Source organism: Miscanthus floridulus, chromosome 8 (genome assembly GCF_019320115.1).
Source record: "Miscanthus floridulus cultivar M001 chromosome 8, ASM1932011v1, whole genome shotgun sequence".
Lineage (NCBI taxonomy): Eukaryota > Viridiplantae > Streptophyta > Magnoliopsida > Poales > Poaceae > Miscanthus > Miscanthus floridulus.
In genome coordinates, this window is record NC_089587.1 from 202,838,482 (window position 1) to 202,844,481 (window position 6,000).

Sequence of the window (6,000 nt, forward strand, 5' to 3'; positions counted from 1 at the left end):
AAATATCGAATCCCGAGGCAACCGGGGATCCTTCCATAACTTGCTCAACTATGATCGGTTCACTCTCAGATTCTACACGAAATGATAACATATGCTTCAACATGATGATAATGTAAACATGATGCTTTCATGGTACATGAAATATAACAACACCTCGAATACAACTATCCTTCACGGTACAGTTGCAAGCCAACAAAACCAACTTGCAATTCTACCATCAAGGACCACACAAGTGACTTGACCAAACTGACCTTGAAACCCTACTGGTCACAAAACATGACCAAAACAAGATCAAACACTAATCTAACACTTAGGGTTTGCTTTTATTCATTTTTGAATTAATTTGTAAATAAGCCCAAAAATGAACTTGTTCCAAATGACCTCAAAATTTTATGTAAGCTTCCTCTTGACAAATTAGTGTATCAAAACAAATTTCATAATTTTTGGAATTATGCAGTGGCCTACAAAAATCATGGAAATTACATTTATCAATTAATTGGGCAATTTTCATCACATTCAAAAAGTTCTATAAATCAATATTTCATATTTTTCCTAAATAGTATTCGTCACAGAGAGGTCACACAAAATTTTCATAATTTTTAGAGCTCTAAATAAATCTACACAAAAATAACAAAAATAGACACTATTCATCCATTTCTGAAAATAGAAAAATTCCATTTGAACTATACAGTTGCTGACATACGGGACCCACCTATCATCCCTAACCTTCGGCCTTGACCGCGGCGACGATGGCGCTGACCGGCGCTAACTTGCCGACGGTGAGTCTAATGGCGAAGGCAAAGGCACCACAACGTTCACAAGGACTAGGCGCATCGATCTGTGGCACTACAGAGGTTGATTACGACACAGAACAAGGCTGACACCGGCCATGGCGGACACGGTGGCACGGTAGCGCTACGCCAGCGAAACAAGGCCGGTAACGATGAAACAAAGAGTCCAGGAAGCATCAGTGGCTCACCCCAAATGTGTTGAAGCAACGAGCGAGACCGGAGAACCTATGGTGACACGTTTCGACGGTGACAGTGATCACGGTGGAGCGGACCTCGTCGACGACGGCGTTTCGGCGACTACAGTGGGCAAAACGACCAAGCAAGAGTGGATTAAGCACTACAGCATCGAGATGAAGCTATAGAGACAACAAGCAAGGGCAATAGCTCATTGGATGATGCTGGCCATGGTGAAACGGAGTTTCGGTCGAGGTCGCCGGCCGCGAGGAAGAAGAGTCGCTATCGGCGGTTCTCGGTGAAATCAAGTGGTAACAATAGGTCAGTTGGAGGTGCAAGGAGCAGGTGAAACTGGGACACTACTTTTCTAGGGCTGTCTTGCGCTAAGGAGGCGAGGGGAGCTCACCGGAGTTGAGGCGGCGGCGGCGGGAAACAGAGGAGAGGAAGAAAAGCAGATAACGTCGTCGGGGCTTTATAGCGTGGCCAGATGAGTGAGGGGGTGACATGCAGTGAGCCGCTTGTGCCAGCACGAAGCCGAGGGTGGCCACGGGCATGCCTAGAAGGCCAGAGAAAGGACGCCGGCGGTGGGGCGGTGATCATGTACTGTTCACCCAAAATTATAGAATTGCCACTGAGTTCATTTTACAAATTACTCCCAAATTTTCTAAAAAAGTTGAAAATCTCCAAAAATAAAAGTTGTTCAAAATAAATGTTCTACAACTTTGCTTAAATGAACATTTTCAAATTCTGCCTCCATTTTGAAATTTGAATTTGGGGTGCATTTGAACATTTGAATCATTTCAAAATTACTCCAATTTTTATATGTAAACTTCAAAAACTTTGAATACCAAAGTTGATCCTTATAAAATAAGCTTCAACTTTGCTTTTTGTCACACCCCCAAATTCCAAATGGACTTTGAATTAGACAAAAGGGGCAAAAAGGACTTTTATGGTTTAAATTTGAATTCAAATTTGATTTGTTTACCTTTTTACTTAACTTTCATTTTTGACCAGTAACATGGCCCATTAGGGTTATTTGAGTCAATTGACACATGGTCTCACATGATCACATGAAATTTGACCCTTGTGGTCATGATCTTTATTTAGAGTTTTGAATCACATCACATAAAATAACAACTTATGAAATAAAGCTTATTTATTAAATGCATTCAAAATTTTTCTACTTTATGAATGCTTTGCAATGCATATGATGACATGTCAAGTTTTAGTGCTAGGTCAAAACACCAGAGGTGTTACAAACACGAGCAGCGGCGCGCATTCTGGAGGTAGTATGGATGTGCGGAGAGCCATTGGTATAAGCCCAAGGTGGGTTAGAGTCCCGATCACTCTTGGCAGAGTGGTTCTCTGAGAATGCCGATCTGTTCGGACTCGTGACTCCTAAATTATGCCAAAGGTGACTTGATTGCGATCCTAATGGGGGGAGCAGGGTTTGTGTTTAGGAATACCCCTCCAGCTAGATAGGAATCGATTCGAATTGTCGTCTCTCTCGGATAGTGAGAACTTGACTAAGCAGCGGCAACGTAGATTCAATTAATTTAACGATATGGTTAAATGGATGACGATGATAATGTTGCCATGATTTATACCTGCTATGGTTATTAATGTTTGCATCTTAATCAAATGAATGCTTAGTATAGGTGCTAATGTAGATGACATGTTAATGGCTAAAAGTCACTACTAGCTCAGGTTAAGAGTTGATCATTATTACTTATGCTTTTTTGCAAAAAGAAAGTGTCAGCCAGATCCACTAAATTAAGCTATGCATGATCCTTGGTGTCATTTATTTTGGTTTCTGATGGGTAAGTCTAGCTGAGTACATTCTCGTACTCAGGGTTTATTCCCTCTTGTTGCAGATGACCTTCTTTATCAGGGCTTTTGTAAGTATTGTCTCCACCCAGCGGGTGACGAAGACTAGATTAAGGGCATGATCTATGTTTATCTTATCCAAATGCTTTTGTGGGATGTGATCGGCAAGCTGGTACTTGTATTTGAACTCATGTGTGTGAGTTAAACTATTTGCTTCTGCTACTTTACAAGACTTGGTTTGTAATAACTATGACTCTGATGTGTTGTAATCTATCTGCAAACTATTTGTGAAATGTTGTAACGTGTGATGTGTTATGTTGAATTACTGTGATCTTGGTTGTATGCAAGTTGGTTTGAAATCCTTCGTGGTTTCAGTTGACTACCGGGTTTATATGAGCTCAAGTGCGAGAATTGGATCGTTTCGGCGATTGTTTTTGTACTTGTGCTCTTATAAATTGGTTGGTTCGGTGACAAAACCCCTGCTACGAGCAAGGGCTCTAGGAAAGTTGAACTTGCAAGGAGATCGAATGTGCGGTCACAGAACAATAGACCCCCGTAGGGGTCAGAATCAGGAAAGACCTTTTCCGACCCACCAAATCTCACGACTATACCCCTGAGGGGTCCGATCTCGGTGAAAGGGAATCACCGTCCCTAGGTCACGCCGTGGGCGACAAAAGAAGGCCAAGGCCCTCAGAGTCTTCCCATTCAAAAAAGCCTCTAAAGGAGTATTCTACTCCTCCGCAGGCTTGGGGGCTACTATCGGGGATCAACACTTGGGTACCCGAAGAGGAGGAGGTAAGGACCATCAACATCGATTCATCCGAGCAGTCAAGAGCGCGACTACAGCTCCAACCGACCCCCAGGTATGTGGGCTCCTCCTCGCCTGACCTCTAGGGCCGGGCTCCACCTCGTCTAACCCCAAGGCCATGGGCTCCACCTCGCTCAACCTTCGGGGCGAGCTTTGTCTCGCCTAACCTCTAGGGACGGGCTCTGCCTTGCTCGACCCCGAGGCCATGGGCAACGCCTCGCTCGACCTCTGAGGGTGGGCTTCACCTCACCTGACCCTAAGGCCATGGGCTTTAGCTCGCCCATCCCTGAGGCCGTGCACTCCATGTCGCCCGACCTCTAGGGGAGGACTCTGCCTCGCCTAACCCTGAGACTACAGGCTCTGCCTCACCCAACGGGGTCTCATACCGCCCCAACCACTCTAGGTCCAGGCGTATAGGCCTGGGTCAAAACTCTGACACCAAGGAAGAGACTAGCATGCCCCTATGTAACCCATGGCCGTGATGGGCCATACCTGAGGGTTCACATCAAGAACAGCGTCGGGCATGCCAGTGCTGTTCTACCTAACCATTGAACGAACGCTGATAGGCACGTCAATTCATCACGATGTCTGCCAGGACAGAATGGAATGGCATGACCGGTAGATGGCGCCTGCACATAGCGCCAGTGATGGATAGGGCTGTGATGTGGAGCTTCTCCTGTTGACATCTATAGGGTCGACGGGATCCACATGAAGGAGAAGAAGGACCCGATGATCCTAAAGGATTTCTTCTCCCTCTCATTCTTCTCTTTTGCTCTGCTATAACCCGTGCTTTCCCTTGGCCTATAAAAGGGAAAGCAGGGCATCCCATGGAGGGGATCGACCCATCGAGGACCGATCGAATCACCTCGAACCAATCAGAACACGAGATCAACACACAAGAACACGACATGAATGCATGGCTGAGCAGCAATCGAGCTCTCAGCACCTATTCACTCTTTCCACCAGAGACTTGAGATCCTTTCCCTTTCTCGCTCGTTTGTACCCCCTACTATAAACTTGCAGTGCTAGTAACACGAGCAGCAGCAACGAACTAGACGTAGGGACTTTCTGTCTGAACTAGTATAAATCTCATGTCCTCTAAGCACATTATCTGAGCCAGACACGTAATATTAGAAATTTACTCATCAGTGGTAACTCGAAACACCGACATTGAGTTAGAATTTTTAGATAGCTGTATGAACCAGGATATATGACTTGCATATATTATACTTGTAGAAGGATTGAGCAAGCATGAAGCTGCTAAATGTCAAGCATTGAAGCTAAGACATGTAAGAATTGATAGAAATTAGAACATTTAAAGTTTCTCTTGAAGAAGAACTTAAATCATGTGCTTATAGATTTGTTGCTTTTGAAATTCATATCCTGAAGTATTGATAGTAGTCATGGTGATGCTTTAAGTTTTAAATTCCTGTTGAATTAAGTGGATTATGTAAACTCATAGAAGAGTTAATGGTTACTTTATTAGCTTGAAGACTAATATGAAGCATTTAATATTCTTAGTTGCAACTTTTACTTGCAGTAATATATGTCAATCTTGCATGAAATGAATTAGATTTATATGTTTTACATATAAACAATTGGCTATTGCCTATCTTAATAAATTTTGCATTAATTTTATCCACAAAGAAGCCTCAATTAACCATGAATGTTATAGTTCTCTGTGCACTACTACCATGTAGGTAGAAGGGAAACTGAATTTCTAGAAGCACATGAACAATTGGACTATACTGGTATATGAACTGATCTTCGAATGATCAATTTAGTCAAGAAATAGTATAATTCATAAACTAAGTATTTAATACTTTTGTCCAAAACTAGAAGTTTATGTCCTACCCTGAATATGTTGTTGTACACTGAATAGTACACTAGATATACGAATTTCATACCACAACTAATGAATACTAGAAGTATAATTGGATTTGATAGAACATTAGAAATGATTATTCATAGACGATGCATGAAGCATATTACTACTTGAAGTAATTATGGCATGAAAAGGGTGAGGAATTTTGGGTAAAGACATGAGAAAATATGGGTAATAAATATTTAATAAACATTGCCTTCCAAATTTTTTCTTTAAGTGCATGTATAAGGACTTGAAGTTCTAGCCGCGTTCCTTCCAACCGAGTTAACTTTCCCGACATTGCACTAATTGCAGCCAAGCTTGTAGCTTTGCATTTTTTGTTATCTATTATGTTGGATTGAATATCAACATTTCACATTACACATGAATGTGTATCACTATGTTCTGCTCTTGTTGAGCTGCGACTATCTCCACTCCTACAAGAATATTAGCATAGAAGCTATATTCATAGCTTGTAGCTACTACATTTTCCCCTCATAATTAAATTGGCTAGCTAGCACGCTAGTAGTTCTCAT